General features: G+C 46.4%; 1 protein-coding gene across 3 annotated transcripts in view; it reads right to left on the bottom strand.

The window, feature by feature from the left end:
• The window catches only part of LOC146186169 (uncharacterized), a 217,014-nt gene that overhangs the window by 55,943 nt on the left and 135,603 nt on the right, over positions 1–25,468 (bottom strand). The window lies entirely within an intron of this gene.

The following is a 25,468-nucleotide window of genomic DNA, read 5'->3' as shown; positions in this document are numbered from 1 at the left end:
TCGAGGCCACAGCTTCAAAGCTTCTTTTTGGCGAGTAGCTTGATGATTTATTATTTGACGCTAATTACCTTTAACATCTTACTCGGACTTGTTTACACTTTTGCACTTGTTTGGGATCAACGCGTTTTTACATTCTCATGAGGCGTGCAGCAAGCTGCTATGAGCTGCAGTAAGTTAAAGAATGCGAGTTTTTACATACTCGTGAAAGGGGCTACACGATGCAAAAAGCTTGATCTGGTAAGTGTCAATTAGCTGGCCAAAGCGCGAACTCTTACATGGAAATTACCTGTTCAAGATTACGTTTCATCATACCTTACTACTCTCTTCCTCGCACTGTTCTCTTTCCCTCATCCCATTCAGACCTTCCTGTCTCGCATAGATGGGCTAATATATTCGCTTAAATTTCATTTAAAAATACTGTATGGCCAATTTTCAGGCCCAGATGAAAGCGGTAAAAGAAAATGTGCTAACGCGTTCGATTACGTGAGGCACAATGCACACACCCGAGTTTTGAATAAAAATAATACCAAGGATGACTGCAATTGTCGAAAGACAAATCAATCAGAACCTCTGTCATCGCTTTGCAGCTCCCTCTGTGTTCAATTTGAGTCTCGAAGCAACAAATTTCTCGTTCTCTTCTGTTGTAGGCTGTTTCCCGAGTTGCCGTGATATTAACGAACCAGATTCATTGAAAGTTTTAGAATGGGATCAGCTGTTGACATGCGGTGTATCACGCAGCAGTGATGGCACGGAGGACAGCGGCAAACCAGCAGGAGCATTTGTTTGCACGACATTCGTTACAAGCATGCATTCGAGTTGGTCTTGGTCCAAAATTAATATTATATTTGCATGTCCAGAGTCGTGAAAGTCGTTAGTTCCGAGTTTTCAAATTAATTTATCAATGTGGCTACATTAGGTAGTATACGGTGTGGCAGTTATAATATCTCAATTTACTCCTCCACGCTTTGACAGTAAAACGATTAAACGGTGTTTTGTCGCCATCGTTCATTAATCATCTTCCTTATTGTCAGCATAGTGTTAGTAATAATGATTGACTTTCTTCTCACGATTGCTTTCATTAAATGACTGACTGAAAGTGAACAGCACAAGTTACGATCGTTAATATTTAGCAGTGTCACGCACTTTATCGCTGCAGAAGAACAACATACGAATAGCGTTATAGTCTAGAGACGTTTCAAGTCTATAGCTTCCCTGAATAATCTTTTCCTCATTTCAGAAAACTCCGGGTTCTTTCGGCAATGAACTCACGTCAGTGTGATGTTTGTCGCTTCTTTTCTTTTTCTTCCGTCTTCCGCGCGTTTTTATTTCTATATTTATTTTTATTTTCTTGCTTAATTGTGAACTTTCCCTACAAATCAACAGTCTTCCATTTTGTATAGTATACCGTGCACGGGACATGTGGAGGTCGTGCGTTACGTATACGGAGTGTGGTTGTCCTTTCTCCCGCTTTGCAATCAGGTGTGTTTTTGCAAAAATGGTTACGTTATCAATTCCCACTAAGTAAAACAATGAAACATTTCCCTAAGCGTTCGCCCCGCCGCGGTGGTGCAGTGGTAAGACGCGCGACTATTGTGCCGGAGTACCCGGGTTCGAACCCGACCGCCGGCGGCTGCGCTTCGATGGAGGCGAAACGAAGAGGCGTCCGTGTGTTGTGCGATGTCAGCGCCCGTTAAAGATACCCAGGTGGTCGAAATTACTCCGTAGCCCTCCACTACGGCTCCCCTTCCTCTCTTTCCCCCTTCACTCCCACCTTCCTCCCTTCCCTTACGGTGCGGTTCAGGTGTCCACAGAAAACAAGTGAAACAGTTACCGCGCCTTTCCCTTCCTATAAATCAATCAATCAATCAAGAATATGATAGCGGTTACACTCGATGAACGTGGTAATAATGAGGATAGGTAACCATTACTCCTGTTGTGTGATATTTCCAGCTACGTGATGGTCATAATATTTTTCTCCACTTGAGACGCTTCAGCGTCAGTATTTGAAGGGAGCATTCCTTGCTGCCAACGCATCATCTCATTCAGTATAGTTCCCTGTCAATTCAGTACAGTTTCCTGTATAGTTCCCTGTCAACGAGCTGCTCCCAAATGTCACTGCTTCGAGGGCGTGATTATCCCCAGCGTCAAACCGGTTTGAGCGACTCCTTGTCGTTTGCTGATCGACGCACTGTTCGCATTCAGTTTGTCAGTTTAACACAATGATCGCCAGAGGGGAAATCTCCAGGTTACAACGCCGAGGTGGCGCAGTGGTTACGGCGCTCAACTACTGTTCCCAAGGACGCGGGATCGAATCCCGGCCTCGGCGGCCGCTTTTCGATGGAGGCGAAAAGCTAGGCCCCCATGTGCTATGCGATGTCAGTGCACGTTAAAGAACCCCAAGTATTAGAAATTTCCGGAGCCCTCCACTACGGCGTCTCATAGCCTGTGTCGCTTTGGGACGTTAAACCCCGCAAACCAAACTAAACCAAAGCGTACCGCAGTTTTGATGTGCAGTCGTATGCAAAAGCTTGCGGAGCAGGGACGTCTGCATTTTGGAACACATTTATTGCAGCAGTGTCTCGCGACAGAGTGGCCATGTTCGTTAATTCTTTCTTTTTACAGACGAGATATTTCAAACAATTCGCTTCCGTAAAGACACAGAAATCGTTTTTCTTCCCCAAGCGCGTATTCGTAAAGCTTTCGGTGATTCTGTACATTTGTTAACAAATGCTGCACCGGTATTCGTGCGTCTCTCGGGAGAGAAACGCGAGGCAGCGTTGTATACAGCAGTCTGCACGGCAGTATGCATACTGCCGTGTAGACTGCTGTATACAACGCTGCCTCGCGCTGTATACAACGCTGCCTGTATGCATGGGAGGAATTGCAGCCAGCAGCAATTTTTCTCAACCGTCTCTCCCATGGAAAGGCATGCGCGTAAGAAATACAGTAAGCAGCTAGTGAGGCCCAGGCCTTCTTTCCGAGAACAGGAAGATGCCCCTCTCCCCTTCCCTGTCTCTTCGGCGACGCGTGCAGGTTTCGAGCGAAAAAGTGCCGAGCGAAGGGAGAACGCTCTGCTTGAGTCACTTTGAAGCGGCCAGAGAAGAAACGCGCGGCACTGTGCTCGGCTCAGGCTCACTGGCGACGGTGGTGGTGTTTCTGGCGGAGGCCGGTGCTGTGCCAAGCCGACCGAGGTACACCCGGAGGCCTCTGAAGAGGCGACGTCGGCCCCCTATAGAAAGATGCAGCGCTCGGAGATCTTGAGCTTGTTGTCAGCCGATCCGCGATAGCCATTAATCGAATCGTGCCTCGGAAAAGACGCACTGGGTTTTAAAAGGAATAGAATGCAACAAGGGCCACAACAGAGTTAGCTGAGCAGATGATAGAATAAAATTTTATTGCCAGCTAGGTCTGAGTCGTATTAGGCGCCTTTCGGTGATCTCAACTATAGCGGATTTTTCTGGGTGAGAGTAGATGCGCTGCTACTGATGACAAAACACGGGCCAGCTTCTCGAAGCCGGTTGTTCGCACCTATGAAACAGTGGATGCTGTGCCTTTTGTGTCGGCTTCTATGAATAGACCAATAATCGGCATCGAGTTGCCAATGAATAGCCAACCACGGCAGTCAGCCAACGAGCAACTGGCAACCTCAAGAAAGTATCGTAGACTCACTTATACAGCTTCACAGCACTGCACCGTTTAGGGAGGCCGAATATGCGGGGGTAGAGGGAGAGGCCATGGCGCGAGACGAGCTACTCTCTGATGCACGCACGCGCCGATGCTGCTGCTCAATGCTCGATTCTGGCTGGCACTCGTTGCGCGTCACTCCCCTCCCGCCTCTTGATGCGGGCATGCACTGTTATTCTGTTGTGCTCGCGCTCTCCGCGGCGGCAGGCAAAATAAACCGAACGTGCCGAGACGCAACAGACGGAGAGAAGTGTTGCCGCGCTCGCACCTTCTTGTTTTTAAGAGCGGGGGAGGGGTGAAAAAGCAAGAGCTGGAACAGGGGCTACCACGAATAAGCGGGGCCAGAGAAGTGGGAAAGAGGAAAACGGAAAACATGGCGGCGATTCGTGCTGGGTGTGGTAAGGCGAAGAAGGGTGAGGGACGCGTCCCATCGGGGTTTCGCCGCTGTTGCTTTCGTTTGCAGCGCCTTGAAGACCGTGCTGGTTAGCGGCGCCAGCAGATGACTGCCGATGCTTCCGATTTCGATACTTTTGGAAACGGTTTGCTTTCTTGCCTTTGCTCAAACCGCTTTTTTTTTTTTCTTCTTTTGCGCACATAAGGGTCCGTGCAAACGTCAAGGAGGTGATGCGTGACGTGAATTCCGATAGTCGCGAGGTTTCGAGCAGTCGATGTACCCGAGCACGCTTATAACGAGAGAGCGTGGGGAAAAGGGAGAAATGGGGACGCGTGACCCACGGATGGAATCAAACAGAGCCGCGCGCTGCGCGGCATCGGATGAAGCGTCGCCAAGAACACGTAAGCGTACGCGCGCCTGTGTTGCCCGGTGCAGACTGTGAGAGAGCGATGGCTTTCCAGAGCGACAGAGCGGGAAGAAAGAAAATTGCGAGGAAGGGGTGGAGGTAGGACAGGCGCGTAGTTCGGAATAAACAGGTGTGAATATGCTTCGCGCTTTTTTTTTTTTTTTTTTCCTAGCACCTGTTTCAGTCTTATGCGGGTTTGATTTAAATCGCCGCGGCTTCTCTGGAGCCAAACCGTTTTTTATTTATAAGCCTAAGTGTGTTCAAACCCGATCGCGCTGGGCATATGCCGCAGGCAGGAGGCTATATGTAAAAACGCACGTGCACTGCCATTCTAGCGCTCATGAGAGAGCCCGAGGCTTGAAATGAAATAAATAAATAAATAAATAAATAAATATTACCGCAGTACTAAGAGACTTTAATGCAAGGAGATTCAAAAGAAAAGAAGAAAATAACTAATATATATAAAAATTTTCACTAAGGTAGAACGCCGCACTCGAACACCGTCGGCTATGTTAAATCCCCCCCCCCCCCCTCCCCTTTTTGCGATTGTCAATACTGAAGAAGAATTTCATTTAAAATATTATCGCAAACTTTCACATTTTTCTTTCGGCCCTAGGCATGGCATAAATATGATCTTTCGCTCAAGAAACAACGAGACGGTAGGAGAGTGCTAAACCAAAGAAGGCCTACAGAATCAACGTTAGCATAGAGCCAGAGAGGGGTTGAAGTTAAAGAATGGAAGCACATTGCATGCATGCGCTAACGCATATGAAGTTGTTTTGTCATCACCGACGTTCGCCAATAACTGGCGCCGCGTTTCGTGACAAACCAGGCGATGCGTCACATTTCGGGCCCACGTGCCCAAAGTTTTTGCTCTTGCCTGGTTGTGAGGTCATAGCACCGCCTGGTGCAGCAAAGCTGCAGTCGCTCAATATGAATAATGCTATAATAAATTATTTACTACAGACATATATGAATCCCACAGCATGTCGCACACGTCCCGGAGCAACGCTTGACACTGAGACTGAGCCAAACAAAAATTGGCGTCTCAACCCCCACAACGTCCCGGGGACGCAGCCATGATTACAGCCGGAAGGGGGTCCGAATCCGGGTACTAGCCGGGCGTCTAAACCACTGCGCCAACGCGGCGGAGCTGTAGAAGATTCTCCAACGTTGGTCTAGTTATGCGGTTTCAGCCCCTGTGACCTTGGTCTAAAAGAAGCTGAACATTACGGACCCAGGAGCCACCGCGGCTGCATGGTTCTGAAAAACTTCAGCGCAAATGAAATAGCACGAAGGCGAAAAGGAGAAGGGACAGGGAAGAGCGCTATCGTTATGGACCAATTATCCAAAGAAAAAGTTTTACTGCTGCAAGGTTAGCGTGATCTTTCCTGCTTGAAGCTTTCATCGTCTTTCCGTTAGGCCTTTTATCTACTGACTTCAGCAATGAGCTAGCGTTCAGCTGGTAAAGCTCGAACTAAATCATGCAACGTTTTTTTTTTATTTAAAAATACTGCCAATCCCTTCAAGGATTTTTACGGAAGTGAGTTTGTTGACATGTAGTCGACAAGGCATAACATTGTGAAAAAAATATGAGAACATTGGGAAATATTCAGACAATGTGACAATGCACTGGAAAAAAGGAATAAAAAAAATGAAAACGCATAAAACAGCATCACCCTTTCACATTGTGCATTTCATGAGATCGCAAAAATACAGAAAGCTCCCGGAATGGAAAAAAAAAAAAAAAGAACATCAGGTTTTGTTTCCTGACAACTCACTTTTGCTAACCATTTCTAAAAATTTCCGTCGACTGTTGGCTGTGAAGTCACCGTACCGTCTAGGGAGTCTTGTACCCACCATCTTGTACCCACCATCACAGACTTCTTCGGAGCGGTACTAGGATTAGCTACATTAACTGGAGCGGTGTCATGCTGAACAACATATTACTTATGTAAACATCTATCAGATCCATTTACCCCGCCGGGGTGGCGCAGTGGTTACGGCACTCGACTACTGTTCCGAAGGATGCGGGATCGAATCCCGGCCTCGGCGGCCGCTTTTCGATGGAGGCGAAAAGTAAGGCGCCCGTGTGCTGTGCGATGTCAGTGCACGTTAAAGAACCCCAGGTGGTCGAAATTTCCGGAGTCCTCCACTACAGCGTCTCTCATAGTCGGGGTCGCTTTGGGACGTTAAACCGCACAGACCAAACCAAACCAAACCAAACTATTTCATGCCCCCCACCTGAAGACTTCCATTGCCTGCTCATGCAGTAATGAGGAATGCTAACTGAAGCAGGTCCAAAGCATTCATGCTGAAGCTATAGATTAAGCTTTGCCATTACATATGGTGACAATCATGGGAGCGGAGTGGAGTAAATTTTGCTGAGAAGTGCAGGTGCAACCTCTTTCGCATCCTATGTAGGTACTACGTTGTCGCTCGCCAAGAAGGTGCAAGCGGAGATCGGAGGCTGAAGCAACGCTTAGCGGGCGTCGTCAGCTGCGGCGATTTGCCGTTTTGTATGAACCTTGCCCAGGTCAGTAAATAAAAGCCACGTGCTGGGAGGAGCGCAACGTTCTGGCTGGTTGAGACTCGGAACTATATATCCGCCGATGACGTGTCGAACAGTTGACACACCCGAGAGTTTTGCTCCGCCGGCTTCCGAAGGACTTTGTACGCACACGTGAGCGGAAACATCTGGCGCCTCTTTTCGATTTGCTTTAGTTCCATGCGCCACTCTCCGCGTGAAACAACACAGCCCACGTTTTCTCAACAATTTGGTTCTTGTTTTTTCTCCGTCTTCTTTTCACTCACTGACAAACGTTTCCAAAGGTCGAGACATAAATATATATATACCTCTGGAAGCGTGCGTCACGTGCAACTCTTCGATTCTCGCGTACTCCGCGTCATCGGTAGACGCACGGAGAGCGAGCAGAGAGCGGCGGAGCAGGGCTGTAACGCGAGGAGTGCATGAACGGTGCGAACGAGAGCACAACTTGTTCTTCTTGCTGCTTTTCTGAGAGCCCCGCGGGATGAGTAGGAGGGCGTATCTGTGTAGAAAGAAGTCGTGGCTCACATGACACGGTTAGAGATTATATACAGTGCATGCTCAGCTGTAGTCAAATGTCCTACAGTGAGGAAGAGCTTAAGTCCTTTTCTTGCTTACCCTTCAAAACAATTGCTTATGTAACTAGAGAAACTCGAAGCGATGGCTCAGCAATCTGTTGGAAGTTCGAGCACAAGTCTGAACGTTTTAGCTGCGAAGTTAAGAATCTCGCGTAGCGAGTGTAAAGCCACCTTTATATTAAAAAAAAAAAAAAGGGGGGGGGGGGGGGGGGGGGGAGATATGTCTAAACAACTTTATCGTTCTTTCTTTGGAGAAAAAGGGGGGGGGGGACAAACTGCGCGTTCAGTTCGGAGAATGCCGGCAGCCAATAAATTGTAATGGCACCAACAGACTTCAGCGGCATAAGACGCGAAAGAAAGAAAATAGAAAGTTGGAAACAGGTCACCAAAGCATTTTCTTTAATTTGTGAACATCGCTGCTTCTCTTATTGTCTTAAATTAAATTTTAATAATATGTGTGTGAAAATTAAAGATTAAACAATCACGCGGGAGTTTCCTCTGTCACCCGTAAATATAATGCTTAAAGTGTATCATATATAATTGACTCGGGAAGTATAACAAAATTACTTTTCCAGGTGTGCATGCCACAGTATATATAGTTTGTTGTCGCCGTGTGTTAACAGAGCGGCTCATCGACATCTACCGGCATCAGTCGACTGCGGAGCTGAGCACAGTTGTACCACCCGGTAACAGCCGATCGATGTAGCACGATCCGCCTCTTGGAAGCCTGACGAAAACACGGCGTGCGATCGCACGTTCTCGATGGTCGCGTCGTTGGCGGCGGCGTCTGTGTGCCCTTTGTTTCAATAGACGCGGAGTCTGGTGACAGCATTCGCCGCTGCATAGACGACCCGCGCATGCGCCGGGGGTCCCGCCGCGGAGCGTGTGACGGCCGCGCTTTCCCACGCACCGCGCATGGACAGATTGTATTCGCCTGCGTAGTGTTGCGTTCGACCGTCTCACGTACGTGCATTACGAAGACTGCGCGCTTGCCAGTTTGTAGTTCGGTGCATAGACAGAATACAAAGCACTGTGCGCTCTCATGATCGGTGCACGATATTTGTTTCACTGGACGCGCGAACAGCGCCGAGCTTAGCTTCTCTGCCGACAAGTCATATTGAGACGAATGAAATGCTATTTGGTATAGAAGCAGCTGAAAGGCGAAGTTTTGCTGACGAAGGTAACCTTTGAGCGGTTCGTGCATGCTGTCGACATTCTGCGGGACGTGGTGTGTCGTTACAGCGTACGAGTAGCGTCAGTAAATATAATGCCGCAGCTCCGCGGCTGAGCTTTGCGGTGCTTTTATTTCATTTAATTTATTGTTCCCTTAAAGACCCGAGGGCATTACACAAGAGGGGAGCAAACTCAGATTTTGTGTCAACAGACTGGCAAGGATTGAGATCTATATTTCGCCCAGTGTTCTCTGTGAAACAAACGAAGCATTCAAATGATAGCATTAGATTTGAGAAATGTTTTTATACGACTGCTTCGTGGTGAATTAAAAGCAATTTCTCCAATTTCTGGTTTTACTTAACTAAGAGATAATTGTACCATTTGCTCTCTTGCAAATGACAATATTTTGCGGCTGTATTCTCCGGAAAACACCAAATCACTCAACTTCCGCTAGCGGAACACCTAAAAATTAATAAACATTATTTTGCGTGCTCCGAATAATGGTTAAATGAGAGTGCGGTTTCTAAAAGTCCCGGCAAAGTGCTTGCAAAAAAAAAAAAAAGTGAGTAACCAATTCCTGTTTTGTAGCGAATTCGTGGCATACTGTCTGCGCACGCTGTTCTGACCTACAAAAAGCATGAGGTCTGATGGCAACATGCTACCTGTAGTTCTAGCCACTGTATTAGTAGCAAGGGCTTAAGATTGTAATGTTTGACGTCACACCAAGCAAGCTACGTTAGATTTGGTTTGTGGGTTTTACCGTCTCAAAGCGACTCAGGCTATTTCGTTACGTGCACTGCATGCATTGCACAGCGCACGGGCGCCTTGATTTTCGACTCTAGGATTTTGAATAAAATGTAGTCCACTATACGAGCGGATATCCCGAAGACGAAGAAGAGAACGACGAAGTGCCGTTGCGCTGCTCGAGCTCGCTGGTGTTTGCCTAGGCTAGCTGTGTTGTGTTGTTCGCCGTGTAGCTTAGAGAGGACTATATTCCTTGTTAAAACACAGTGAAACCCCCTTTCAAAAATAATAAATACTCAAATAATTTAATGAAATAACTTATTAAATTATTAATAAAATTTAATAAGTTAATTTTTAAGTACATTTTTATTAACATGCACTCTAGTGCACTCCCTATATGAGCAGGGAATTCTTTTAAAGCACTGCATAACACACATAAAATACGGAATGCTACACTACTAGCAATAGAGACATCTTTCCATCACAAGCGACATTCGTTTGATGTGATCAGCAATACAGAATACGTTTAGCCGCGGCATCAGAAGTCCTGAGGTTCGCAAACAGAAAAGATTGAAACCGTGGCTAAGATCCTGACAACTGCGACAGCGTCTCGTGTTTTAATATAAAATTGTATTTCAGGTGACGACCATAGGTATGTTGCATTTTCAGTGATGAAAATCTACACGGGGGTTTGGACAGCCTACCATGTTTCTTATAAGGAGCACGCCAGAAGATAGTTTTCGCGTTTTACTGCCTTCTAGCGATATTCATGTTTAGAGGGTATAGCAACATGTCGATGCAAACGCCTCGAGATGCATGATAATGCCGTTTTGTGCTCATGAAATCAATTTAGCCTAACTCGTGATACTGTCCCATCGGTCTTACGTTTCGGCAAAAACGGGGCATTAAGCGTGAAAGCGAAAGGTCGCAGGAGCTACTGACGTGTTACATGTTGTAATGATGTGACGAGAAACTGGGGCTGGCACACATACCAATACAATGTAATGTTTCTTTCTTGTTTACAGCATAGGACGCGTTCAGCGAAACTTTTAGTTTATCGTTACCGCTTACCGCTTACCGCTACCGCCTACCGCTACCGCGCGAGCGTCAGTACGCATGCGCAGATCACCCCGATGGCGACAGATGGCGCCACATTCCTGTCAAATTTCGGCGGACACCGCACGCGGGGACCGATCAGCACGTGCTGTGCTGGCGGTGCGTGGTAGCGGTATGCGGCCGCCGTAAGCGGCAGCGCTAAGCGCTAAACTAAGTCTATATTAGCACAATGACGCCAGCGCAGCGGCGAAAATAGTGCCGCGCGGCTTGCATGACTTCGTTCTTTTGCGATAGCCTGGAACTTTAGCTACCGGCGTATTCGTAAACGCAACACAGAACTTTGCCATCTGTCGCTCCAAAAACACGTCACTAGTCCTGATTTTTTTGTTTTTTACTTGCGACTATACATTGATTGCAACAAAAGTGTGTGACTTTCAGGTGTGACGACATTGGCTGGTGTTGTCATGCCCAGCAAAATGAGGTGCTAATACCATTGAGTCGTACGTTACTTTTCACGTTTATATGCGCTCAACGACGCGTCAGATGATTACAGAAATCTTCCCTTTGCTGTGCCCTACATGTTTCGCTCGTTCGTGTGATGCAGCTTCCATTTGTTGCCAAGTGACACCTCAGACGGGGCCAGCGAACGTGAATCTCTATAGAAGCGTTCGATAAACAGTCGATAAGCAGTATGCTCTACAAGGTTCGTTCAAGCTGTTGCAGAATATAGCGTACAAATTGTCGTCATACGATTATGTACTTACGTTTTATCAAGAGACATCAAAAGTAAAACGCTTGACCGTTGCCATGCGTCGAAGGACACCCGGAGCATGATAAAGCAGTGGCAGCCGCAGAAAAAAAATGCAAAGACCGAATTTGCATAGATAAAATGGCGCTGTAATTTACAGTGCTCGCGTGTCGACAGACCAGGCAGGCAAGATAAGGCGAAGGCCAGGGCTGAAATACGAGCATATGTCGAGACATGTCGCAGCTCCGGCGACAGATGCCGACAGGCTGGCCAGTATCGGCGGCAGCGCCCTCGTGCATGAGGTGACCGCGTTGGCAGAGCACGGAGAGGATGCGACGCATGCAGGAAAGACGACGCTCTTTCGCAGTGCTTCGTGGCGCGCGATAGCGATGAGAGTGGAAACTCTTGCCGCTCTCGTTTGCATAGATAATTTTTTACGAGGATAAAGAGAGTACCGACTGCGAGAACGGCCGCGCCAAGCGATATAAAAAGAGACAACCAGAGATACGGGGGTAAGAAGATATCATATGCATGGCTGACTCCGGCTGTTACGAAAGTGGCGGTAATGCAGGGTGAAAGGGGGGAGGAAACGAGGATGCGAAGGTTGTGAGAAAGGAAAATCGAGAAATTTTCTTCTCTTCTTAAGGCTAGTAGCGCCTCTTTGCGACCTTGGTTTGTGGGGCCCCTGCTACGGAGGTGCGCGCTTTGAGGAAGAGTCACATCTTGTCTGTGCGCAGTGCGAACGTAGTCCAGCGGCTTACAGATAGTCGCCCGCGCACATGATGTGCGATAAAAGCTACTCAGTGAACACATATAGGTGGCGGCTGGAGCTCTTAGTCATCTGGCTTGCACTCCAGGTCTCCTGCCCTATCGGGGGGAGGAGGTCACATAAGAGGCAGATTGTGTCCAACTTATTTGGCGGCGTAACAGAGCGAGAAGCAAGCTTGCGCGAGTTTCAGGGGCGCTGATAAGCTCGCGCTGTGCAACGGATATGCATATCAGATGACTCCGTTTTTGCACGGGACGAGCGAAGGTCGCAGCCGGCGTTGCAAAAGCCCGGGCTCCTTCCAAGGTCGCAGTGTGAAGAGGGCGCTTGGGTAGAAGTTAACTGGCTATGGCTGGTTCATTACTGTAAAACTATGCTTCAGAATGCGCTTAAACCTCAGTCTACGTGGCTAATTATAGCGCTGAATTAACTGCGTTTCAGCAGAACTTAGCACAATGGGTTCATATTCCACTGAACTCGAAAATGGGTCGAAGAAGAACGCGTACGTTACCGAAGAAAGTATCAGATCTAAATAAGCGCAACTGTAGGTGCCTTGATGCATGGTCGCTGCTATAGCTGATGAAAGAGAAACAAATTAATGTAATAAACAAAACGAAGGAAGGAATAAACGGCATGCAGGCAGTTATGTGCTCACTGTGTAAGCTGTTATAAGTATTTCTTATTTTTTTTTTTCAATCATTACTGCTTCTGTTCGAAACAACATCCTTAAACAAATAGCATGTTCTGTTCAGCTCTATTTGTCTCATAGTTACCGAAAACGTTACCTGAATCTGCGCATTCTACACTTATGTATATGTGATTGCTCTTTTGTCAGCTGTATAAAAGGGCACGTTGCCCACGAGGAGCTAGGGGGAGAAAATTATATCTATGATCTACGCAACTCCGAGAGCTTCCGGAGACCGAGCAATAAGCGGGCTTTATAACCAAAAGCATAACATTAATTTTCGCACGATGCGGGGCTTGATGAAGCCACCTTACAAACGCGAGGAGATTCGTGTCCTTCAAACATTGCCGAATTTAGAGTCACGTCGCCCAGGACAAATAAAACGCATCGCCAAAACTCCACATACAAGGGCAACCGGTTGCTAAAAAAAAGTGGTATCTCTATCAACTTTACCATTGCAAAGAAGCCTGTGAGTTTGTTAACGAGTGTCTTTTCACAGACCAATAGCTGCGTGCTCTGCTAATGGTGCCCGGATTCTCGGCTCGTTGCGTATTCTCCGGCTTCCTTTCCATCCATGTCGAGCCCTCGTCGCTCACCCTTTCACTTCCCCTACCCCATTCGAGGTACACGCTCAATCTTTCAGCTTATACGCCGCTTATGTATAACTGTTCCGCTTCGAATCTCCCACAAAAGGGCGTAGAACGGAAGTGTTCCAAACTCTTGGTAGGATTCGTATACATAGTTGAGTGGTCGAGTGCGTATACGCAGTCCGCCGTGCCGCGGTTATGTTATCGGTGCGACCGCTAATGAGATACGACGACAGGCAACAACTTGCCAAGCAGCTACTTTGAAGAACAGAACAGGGCACAGGAGGCCCAGGGGAGTCCCCACGACACAACCGTGCTGGTTTGTTAGCGCATAGAACGTTTTTTTACGTACCTTCCGAAAAAAAAAAAAAAAAGCAATACTAAAGAAAAGAAACAAGCATAGATGGAACAACGTGCGCGTGTACATATATGCATACTAAGTGCGGCCATGTCTCAAAGACACCTCCGTGGGGAGCGTGTCATTTTCGCATGCAAGCGATCTGTCTGTCGTTCGGTAGCGCGGGCGTGGCTTCCCGAACCCTGCGCCGGCGTGGTCGTCGTGACCCGCGGTCAGTTGCTAGCAGGACGACGACATCGTTAGTTTCGTAGCTCAAGCTGGCTGCTATGTATACGGGGCGGCACTTTCAGACAAGGCAACTTGATTAGCGGCAACGCCGACGAGCGCGCGACTTAGTGGCCGCATGCCGAATGCGCGATCAGTTCCTGGGAAACGCTCGCGCCTGTGAGCGGCTGCGCGGTTTCGGCGCGATCTCTTGCTACTGCGTGCATTGACGTGTTGTGTACCGTGTAGACGCATTTCTTAGCCACTCGCTCGTGACCCAGACGACTCTCTATATATGAGGCGAAGTGGAGCGTATGCGAAGTATAGTCAGCAATCTCGGCCACGAATCTCTTGTCATCCTAAAATGACGGCAGACCACCTGCTTCAAGTGAGGGTGCAACAGAGTGCAAATTTTTATGTCTTTGCTCGATGCTTTAAAGAAAATTATGGGGGACACTTAAACTCCACCTTTAAGGGTATGACTCGGCAGCGTAGGCTAAGAGCCCACATATAAAGCCCGCGGTTTAAGCCAAGCCGTATAAACGTGCCTGCGTAGACTATAGTGGTGAATGCAACGGTCTTCACAGGCTGATTTGACACCCTGCCATATCAAAGGAGAGATCCAAGTTGGCAGCTCGTGCCCAGCATAACGTCAGGCAACCACACGCTCAGTCAGTGCGCGGCCATGTCAGCTGCCAGCTACTGTGTACCAGTGCCATGCTGGTGATTTTTCGGTTACAACGGTGACACCGGATTACTAGTGAACGACGTCTTTGACTCTATCGCGTTGACTTGTTTTTAATATCATGCCCACACCCGCGGTGCTCGTCCTGTTATCTTAACCACTCTTTTAACGATACTCTCACCACGTTGTTTGGTTCGACCGTCTGTTAGAAAGCCCACTTGCAGGATTTCATGTACGGATTGCTCTGGAGGCTGACTTTCCTGCATGTATACATCATTCCGTTCTGGGGACGTCCTAGCTGACAACAGACACACGCGCTTTATTCACGCTTGGCAATTCAGGCACACGCACGCACGCACCGATAGTTTGTTGAGGCGGTGCTGTTAAGACAATAAGTCAACGGTATATCACTCCCGAGTCGACTCACAAGGGCTCACTAACGCTCACATTGAGATCATGGTCTCAGTTATAAGTGGCCCATGTTCATCTAGGTATGTTAAGAGTCATATTTTCGGGCTCACGTTCAGAAGTAGAGGGTCAGGAACCACGTTCAGATTATAGTCTGAGTTCTGAATGAGTACGCGGAATCACGTTCAGGTTATGATTTCTCGCGTTTGAGTCCGGACTCAAGATTACGATTTATTTATTTATTTCATTACGTTATACTGCAGGCCGGGGTTCTGACCCTAGCAGGAGTGGCGTACATAGACCACATGGGCAATAGAACGATAATTCACCAGCAAACTAAGCAACAGAGGCAATGTAATAGCATGGTTTAAAAAGCATGCAAAGAAAAAAAAAAAAACTAGGATAGAAAGTGATTTATACAATAATATCAATACATAAAGCCAACAAACAGAAGAAATGAATTTGCTTATGATTAAACAGATAGATATTGCTGCAGCACCTGGTCAAAATCTGAGGAAGTAAGTAACCTTCCTGAAAGGCAATTCCAATAAATTAAAAAAAAAAAAAGAAAATGTCCGTTGGTAAAAAAGATCGTGATCTGAGTTGTGAGCCCGGACTTAAATTCACATCGTGATCTGAAACGTGAATCCGGGCGCACGCTGAGGTCATTTATATGTGGTTTCGTGGTGACAGTGTTCGCCTTTATTTTTCATTATTCTGGTAGAGGGAAGAAAAGATTTATTGCCGGGACAATTAATGCACTTGCGAGCGTGGTGACTTGCAACACTTCCGCCTGAACGACAGAGAGAATCCTGTGGGACATCTTTCGGCGCGCGCTCCCTGGCGTTTTTTGCGCACTTTGAAATTGACGAATGTTGCCGCTGATATACAACAGAGGCCTGGTCAAGCCTTTTCTGCCTTTTGCCTTTTTGTTATACAACAGAGGCCTGGTCAAGCCTTTTCTGCCTTCTGCCTTTTTGTTCATGCCTGTTGACAACCCATAATATTAAACTTTGACAGTGGTGCTTTACTCAAATGAAAAATAATTAACCAAAACATAAAGATAATGGCATTGGTCAAATCCATTTGGGCGAGCGAAATTGCTGAGCTCAATGAGAGTGAGTACCCTTGAGTCGAAACCAGCAAGTCCAAACGACTGATTTAGTCCAGATGAGTCATGAGTCGAAATGATGTGAGTCCAGATGAGTTGAGTTGTGAGTCGAGACTATAGTGAGTGAATTCAGATAAGTAGCGAGTCGAAGTGAGTCGTGAACCGCAGCGAGTTGAGTGGAAGTGAGTCCGAGTAAGCTGTCAGTTTAAATGAGTTTGAGTTCCTCAGGTAGGTTAACCTGAGTGGATGTGAGTCCATGACTGAGCCCGAAAATTGATCAAAAATGTGTGAGTGAGCCTGAGTGAGTTCTCGTGATTTTGCTGAGGCATGGTTACGACAGCGATGATATGCCATGTTTTGAATAACTTTTGTTAGATTGTTATGGTCAGCAAGGACGACTGGAATCACAACCTCTGAATAGAAACTTTGCTCATTTTTTTAAACATATGCCAATAAAATTTTAAGGGTTATCTACGTAAGTATTGCAGCCTTCGACAGAACCTTTATTTATTATGGGGCAGGAATTTCCTCGCAGTCAAGCTGAGAAGAAGATTCGGCAGCTTAAGCATATAGTCATAACTGCTGGGTGTGTCCAGCACTTCCCTATATGTGACAAAGCATAGTGTCACGCAGGAAATCAAAACATCGAGTTGCGCAGCTTCAGTGCACCGAAAATTTTCTTTCAACGCCCATACAGCCGCCCAAATCATTACCTAGAGCGCGCGACGGCCGCCTTTTCTCCTGCGCATTGAAAAGGAGGTAACCTGCAAGAAGATAAAAGTCTAAGCAGATGCTCACCGAGGTCTTGCCTAATCTTCACCTCTCCGTAAGATTAGTCCTCGCCAAGGTGCACAGACACAGAAAAGGAGGTTGTCGCTCGCGTCATAGTTAGATATTTGGACGGTTGTACGTGCTCAGACTGCATGCGTACGCTTATCAGCATGTTTGCATCCCCACACAGGAGAAATACAGTTCCGGCATGTATACATGTGCGCATTCAAGTCGTCCGACACTTATGATTAACGAGTGCACTCTGTTTCTTTTTGTTTTCTGTTTCTTTTTTTCTTTTTTCCGAGAATTGGTTACTCCCAATCGACGCGCGATGCCATGTCGCGTTCCTCAGGCGCTGTGCAATCCGGCAAATATGCACACTTGAAAGGAATAGTTTTTGTTGCGCTATGCAAGGCACATATCGATATCGATGCCCTTCTGTTTGAGAATAAGAACTGCAGATTCGAGAATGTTTGTGCCATCTGTGCACTGAGCTGCTTCGTACATCATCGAGGACATTCACCTTTAATAATTGATGGCAAATGTTCTAATAATCATCATGACTAAGGCCGCGATAACTATGTATTACTCCGGATTTGGCATTGAACGCCTTGAATTTCCCTTCCGAATCGAAGAGAGCAACACATACTTCATATAGAAGCGTGTTATTCATCTTCTTCTTTATATTACTTTCTTTTTCTTGCGCTTCTTTATCACGATTTTCTTTAATCTAGGGTATCCGCCAACAAATGACTTTTTTCACCGCCTTGTGAGTTATGTTCTCAGTTCTGGTCTTGATGTCTGTGTTTTGTTATTACATTTTTTTTTTCTGCGTATTGTACTAATTGCATGACATTAGAGCGGCTCATCTGCACCGGCAAGATTGATTGATTGAGTCGATCGATTATTGGCGGGCATACTTTTGACTATTACATCTAATGCATTCACTCTTGTATGCCGATACTAATTGTGTTTTCTCGTTTCTCTTGTTATTACCGCTATTCTAATTGTTGTTATTTCTTCATTATGCTAAAGAAAAATTTATCTTGCTGAAAATTATGACAGGAGTTGTTGCGATGGCGTGTTTCAGAGCGCCGAGCTAAACTCGTATGAAATGATATATTTAATTTTTGTGTTCCACGCGTGGTGCGCAGACGCGGACCGCTCGCAATAGAAGGCTGCTTCAACTAGAGCTCCCCGTTCCTGCATAAGACGGCTGATGCTAGAGAGCGGGATTGTCATTCACTGCTGTCGCGAGAGAAGCTGCTGCCGTCGCCTAGACTTGGCACTTGACGTCCTGTGTGGCTTTCCCTTGTTTACGCTCGCAATCGCTTGTATAACACGCGGGTAGAGTTGTACGCACAGCTGTTGATGCTTGTTTTCGGAGTGACGCGTACCGACGGGGACTGGTCTCCCTCTCTCGCTTCCTTAAGCAGGCGTGACTGCGAAAGCAGCACGATCTGAGGCTGAGAGGAAGTGTCCGCTTGTCTCCAGCAATCGGTGTCCCGCTCTTTTGCTTTCGGTTGCAGCCGAAACTGAGTGCGCAATAAGCGCAAAGGTTGGTCATATCCCCGTTTGAAAAAAACTCACTAAGTGGCATCCTTTAAACGAAACTGTGGGACTGCGTCGATGTAGAATGGTACAAAAATTATGTGAGAAAACACGGGGATGACTGGATAAATGCGCAGATCAGGTAGAGCGAGCGAGAAAAAATAAAAATAATAACGCTCTTATAGACGAAGCGTCTCGCGAAGGTATTAGCCGAGGTTCATTAAGGTTCAAGATGTTCATCGTATATGATGAAAGGTTCATCGAACATTCGAAGGTGTCAAAACGAATAGCGAAGTGTAACAGCTTATCAGCAGGATGGGACGCACCACAATGACGTTAATATTTATACAGAGCACCTCTCACGCAACTCGAACAAAGTGTTAAAAGCGATGCACCGCTGCTGGGTGCCATAAACGACATCCTTTCTCCATATTTTTCTAATTACATTTAATTGGTTATTTATCTAAATTAATTATACATATACTTAACACTCGCGTTAGGGTCAACCGTGCTTCGTTAAGTAATAGAGGGGGTAAGAAGCAGCTGATCCAATTTTGCTTACCAACGTTTCTCAGGCATGGTTCTTTTTTAGAAAGCTTACAAATTATGTGAAAAAACAACAACACGTGCTTGCGTTCTTGATTGCGCTGTCAAACGCGTTTTGAATGAACGAAGCGCGCGCGCTCATCATCGCGTGAGTAGCTTTTCCTCGGTTAGCATACGGTTTGGTTTGGTTTGTGGAGTTTAACGTCCCAAAGCGACTCAGGCTATCGACGCCGCAGTGGAAGACTCCGGAAATTTCGACCACCTGGGGTACTTTATCCTGCACTGACATCGCACTGCACACGGTTAGCATATCATAGTATGGAAAGTGCATCAGCGCATTCTACCGAAACATGGCCTCACGCCGTTATGTGTTAAGTGATGGGCAGGCCACCGACGGTCAGTTCAGACGGCGCTTTTCTTGAGTCATCACTTAGAAAAAAAAGGAAGGGAAAGGAGTGAAGTTGCAGAGTTCAAGACAGTCTGTTTCATTTGTATCAATGCGCGGTCCCGTCCAATATAAACGTCGGTCGATCACTTTGCAACGGTAAGCGCGCACGTTTCTGACGCTCAAAACGAGGTTAGGGGCGTTACAGTAGCGCATGAGAGCAGTCACGTAGTCTTCTCAAAATTTTTTTTCCTACTTCGGGCGGCTTTCTCTAAACGCATACAAATGGCCACTCAGGGACGTACAGGTGCGGCCAAAACATTACGGAGCCGGCTTCCGATGTTCGAACTTCTGCCTGGCATTCTGTAGAGAAGATATGGCGGTTAGTTGAACCCGAACACAAGCGTGCAATTGGCTTGTGCACGAGTATGTACATGAATATGATAGAAACTTTGTAAAAAGTTTACAGCCCAGGGGTTTGCTTATGAGCCGCACCGATAGCTTTCAATGGCTTCCCAGTATTCCAAATATCCTGAAGGTAAGATGGTTTTCGGTCCTGCCCTTTCCACCGGGCAGGACATCCATGGATGCTACACACTCTACAAGCAAACACTGTAGGTTCTAAACTTTTAACGAAGGCTGTACTTCCGACTATTACGATAACATACGACCGTCGGATTTCGCATACGATGATCTACCAACTGTGCTATGGCGGAGTTTATGTCATAACCTGATAACGCATTCCTCGCCGCGTGAGTTGTACAATATACACACGAAATACTCTATAAAGGAGGGAAAATGGAGTAGCATGTCCTCTAGCGCATTTCCACAGGGGCCGGAGAGTTAGACGGGTGGCGCCGCCTCTCGGCTTATCGCTAGTTACCGGAATGCGAGATCTGCCTTTGCTTTGTGCGGCGTTTGCTCTGGTATTCTTAAAAGGAAGCTACATCGGCTTTAGATTTCGATGAATTTCGAGCGATTGAATGCTTATAGCTTGCACTCAAAGCATGGGAAATATCTTGGCGCTAGCATTTGAAACAATGGCGCAAGTGGGGATTAAATCCGCGACGGCTATGGGCTTCACCGCACTGCACAGCGACGGGTGGGGTACGCATGATGACGTCATTGACGGTACCGGTATGTTACCTGCATAGACACACTTGGTTTTAAGAAATAAAAACAAGGCTGCCGATAACAAAATGTGGATTAGCACTGTCAAAAAAGGGGCAGCAGGACGTGGGCGAAGCCAACGAACATCAGAAATATCACCGTCCCTGACGTCATCATCAAGCTTCTTCGCAGAACTTCAGTGCTGTGAGGAGAAGCTCGAGGTTTAATCCTCAGTTATGCCATCAGTTTGAATGCTAGCGCAAAAACACTTTGCATGCATCAGCTACAACCTATGTAGATTCGAATAATTGAATATCGCGAAATTCTCGAAAAGAGATGCAGCTGCTCTTTAATGTTTAGTTGGCATGTGCGTGAATATGTCCGGTTAAACGAAGCCTGGGGAGTTAAAGGAGCCAACAGTCTACGAGTCCAAGGTAAACGTATGAGATTATTATTATTATTATTATTATTATTATTATTATTATTATTATTATTATTATTATTATTATTATTATTATTATTATTATTATTATTATTATTATTATTATTATTATTATTATTATTATAGTGTTTGTAGTCGATCTTTACCAGAATTAGTCGTGTGATAATTTTACGGGGAAAGAATATAAATGCAAAGGGGAAGGAAAAACAACACGCCGATGGTGGGAGTCGAACCCACGACCTCCGAATATCGCGTTATTCAGAGGTCGTGGGTTTGATTCCCACCATCGGCGCGTTGTTTTTCCTTCTGCTTTGCATTTATATTCTTTCTTCCTAAAGCTATCACAGGACTAATTCTGGTCAAGATCAACTACAAAACAGTAAAAAAGAATAATATCCCCATACGTTTACCTTGGAATCGTAGACTGTTGGCTCCTTTGAATGTATCATAACGAGCCTCTAATTTCCTCTTCAGAAGTCTGGGCTTTTTGTGTTTTTGGCAGCACTGACGGCTTTTTGTGTTTTTGGCAGCACTGACAGCTGCGCAGAACTCGTCGGATGCTTCTAAGTCGATTCATTTCTACCTGTGCCCATCACAATGGTTTCAGCCCAAGCATGAACGGCGCGAGACGTGGATACTGTTGGTTCGAAGACAGAGGTGACGCTATCCACGGGTTTGATTAGTGTGTGGTCGCGGAAGCTGTTTTTAAAATTTTGCTGTAACCAGAAGCTTTGAGCTTTCTGTTCCCCGAAGCCGCAATTCTGCGTGCGTGCTCACTTTACCGGTAGTCGGAAATGTGAAATATTCAACGACCCAAGTTACAACCTCAGCATTTGCCGCCTGTGTACAAGTAAAGGCCGGCATGAAAAAAAAAAAAAAAAAGAGAGAGAACCCATCATCGTCGTTCGAGCCACGTTGTACATGAAGGGCTTGAATGTTTACACACCTACTTATCTCTCGCATGGTTGTATATATAGAGTATTTACTTTTATCTCCTAACAGAAAGAGCAGGTGATATCAACAATTGTTCCCATGAACTTCTTGTCTAGATCTTTCCTCTATTGGTTCGTCGACCACACCCAACGTGCCGAGAACTCTGCATGCGTTGAGGCTCTTCCATTTGTTCAGCTTTGTCTGTGGAATACCCTTATTACCCAATAAAAAACACTCATTACAGACAAAGCTCATTCAGTATTATATGGTTATAAAAACTGCTATCAGCGTCATACAAAACGCGAACAAGATAAAATAAAATAATGGGAACGAGCATTAACACAGTTCAGCTTCATTTCGAAAGCACGCAGATCTCCGTTCGTGAGTGTCAAAAAGTCGCGCAAGCATTTGTTCGCATTTGTTATCGCGTAGCAAATATTTGTCTTGCGTATTTCACACTCGCATATCACTCGATACCGCTTTACATACTTTCTCAGCAGCGCGCCCCGCCGGGGTGGTGCAGTGGTAAGACGCCCTACTACTGTGCCGGAGTACCCGGGTTCGAACCCGACCTCGGCGGCTGCGTTTCGATGGAGGCGAAACGAGGAGGTGTCCGTGTGCTGTGCGATGTCAGCGCGCGTTAAAGATCCCCAGGTGGTCGAAATTACTCCGTAGCCCTCCACTACGGCTCCTCTTTCTCTATTTCCACTTTCACTCCCACCTTCCTCCCTTTCCTTACGGCGCGGTTGAAGTGTCTACAGAAAACAAGTGAGACAGTTACCGCGCCTTTTTCTTCCTAAAAATCAGTCAGTTTCTCAGCAGCGGCAATTTACTGGCCCGCCTAAGCACGGTATTCACCACTGACCATTTTGTGAACGCGAGATGTCCTGGTCAAGACGTAGTAAGACTGAACCGCTTCACCTTGGAGAAATTGCTCATATGACTAACGCGTTGTAAAAAAGAGTTAGCGAAACTCCTACGAGCCGCCGCTTACGAGTGGCGCGGTACAGTGAAAAGCTCTGACTTATTTTCAATTGTCCGAGATTCATAACGTTCAACTAGGAAACTAACTCCAAGGGCATATTCCCTCACTTCCATCGAGATTCGCCTAACGCGGCCAGGTATCGGACCCGAAAACTTGCGGTGCGCTGAGAAAGCTAAACACCTTAACGAACAAACAACCACGGCGAGCCCTTCGGCAATAAACGCTCTCTTAGTGGTTTTGGGGCCTATCTGACAAAAAATCACGCTCTCACGTTGTTTTCGTGCATGGCAATATATTGGACTGTTGTCTCCAAATTCCCTAGACAGGTGTCGTCAATCGCGATCGGATTCCGGCACTGGGAGAAGACCTCGACAAACGAAAGCAAAATATTCCTATGAGTGCATCCATCATATCAGGTGTCCGAAAATCTTTGCACTGAAAATTAACCTTTTTTTTTTTTTTTTTACAACCTCCGGGGCGTGCCGAGAGAGAACTTATAAATATATCATTTCCGAAATAAAATACCTGTAACAGCTCCGACGTGTTCCACTTGAGTATCGTTGTATATGTTCAGATAATGCTGATGTGAGTTGTCCATTTCTGTGAAGAAGTTGGGTGGTTTCAAGGCTTGGTTTAGTGATCCATACGAGCGTAAATGAGCAAGGAGTCCCGTACATCTGTTTCTTTACGTTTCCTACAAGAAAAGGTAATCACACTTCGGCCATGTTTGTTTATCGTTCTACTTTTCCAGCTCTCGTTTTCATGTTTTCCTGATTTCAATAAAAAAGTGGAAGCCATTACAACTACCATTATTACGGCGTCATCACTTCACGGCCTTACGGTATTTGATCCTCTGGTGAGTTCCAACAATAAATTATACAAAACCAAGACCAAGGTGCAGCGCAGCCACAGGTCATGCCGCCGAAGCGCCTAATGACGGCGTTACTAGCGCATTGGGAAGTCGAGGGCGCGACATTTTCAGGTATATGACAGGTAGTCCTATGCTTTTCAAGGTTACCTGATCGAAGAAACTACGTTCGATTGCTTTGAAAGCCACGCCGCAGAACGACGGGTGGAGACATGCTCGAGTATGCCTCACCGAACGGAACCGGCAGCGGGCGCTCCACTACCTCGCCATCTTCGCCGTCCCACTGACGAGCGTTTTGCCACGTGCGGCACTGCTGCGTCGAGGCGACCATGGCGCCATACAACGGGCGCCGGTATTTTTTAGAAGCCTCGGTGTAGAATTATCAGATGAGATTGAAACCTCGGTTAAAAATCCTGGTAACTGCGCAAGCTTCGTTTGTTTTGAAGCGAAAATCTCCTTCCGTAGCAAACAATTGGTATTCCGAGCAATACTCTCTTTCCCTTTCTTTCAGCTTTCTCTCCCACCTTCATCCCTTCCATTACAGTGCGGTTCAGGTGTCCACGGAACATGTGTGACAGATACTGCGGCTTTCCTTTCCTGTGAACCAATTATTATATTATTAACTCCGAAGGGCCAAGGCCACAGTCCCTGCTTCTCGTAAGGAGTGCGCTAGAGGATGTTACTTCTTTTTTAAAAGCTGTCTTATAGGCTTATTTCCTTGTCGAAAAAAAACTACAGAAAATGTTCTGTCGTCACAAGAGAATTACAGTGCGGCTTTTTACCGTGGACTTGTTGCGCCAACAAAAATGTATGTAGTAACATAAAAATTTTGTGCACTTATAACAGAAAAGTACCAAAGGACAACAGGCTGCAGAAAAGTACTATCAGAGGAAAAATCTTCAGAACTACAAGCGAGTACAGCAAAACTTCACGAAAATCTGACATTACGACAAAGCTTCAGATATTTCGTGGTATTTCTGGAATGATGACGATCCTGCCCTGATGGGGCTGGGACAGGTGGGTCACCGCCGCTTGTGGCGGGGGCTGGCCTGGCACTGAATTTTTATCTGTTGTAGGCCGTCATTGCACCCGCCACCGCTGCGGTGGTGGCGGACGATGGCTGTTGCTGCGGCGCGCGTTTTTCTCTCCTTCTTCTTTTTTCTTTCTTGTCTATTTTCTCTTCTGTCCGCACGAGGCAGCGGCGGTGGCTCAGCTACAGAGCCAGTAGCAGGCCCGTGCATTTTCTTTTCTTTCTTCTATACAGCCACAACAACAACAACATGGTTCTGTAGGTTTGTTTGTTTTTTCGACTTGGTTGTGCTCTGTTTAATTTTGTTTCGCTTTCAGTCTATGGATTGAAATTTTCGGTTTCTTGTGTTGCCATTGATGCTATTTTTTATTATATATATATAAAAAAACAGAATAAACAAGCGTTGAGGTGCCGGCTAGTTGGTAATACAGAATAAACAATACTCTTGTTACGCACTCCAGCATTGCAAGTCGTGATGATATTGAACTGTCAAATAGTGAGAGGCCGGCAAGTATTGTTGAAGAGGCGGCCGATGCGCCTGTGCTGGACTTGACGTCTCGCTTCCGCAACATCCCTCAGCGTAACGTCCGTTCAGGGAGGGCTGGTTGCTATAGTCAGCGAAGAGACCATTTTTCAAATCATACGTCTGACACGCGCTGCCTTCACTCACGCCTGCCCCGCCACTCTGCGGCTTTGCTTTGAAGATTCCAAG

The sequence above is a fragment of the Amblyomma maculatum genome, chromosome 6 (genome assembly GCF_055883805.1).
Source record: "Amblyomma maculatum isolate TAMU_Amacu chromosome 6, ASM5588380v1, whole genome shotgun sequence".
In the NCBI taxonomy this organism is placed as follows: Eukaryota; Metazoa; Arthropoda; class Arachnida; order Ixodida; family Ixodidae; genus Amblyomma; species Amblyomma maculatum.
This window is presented reverse-complemented; position numbering and strand designations above follow the sequence as displayed.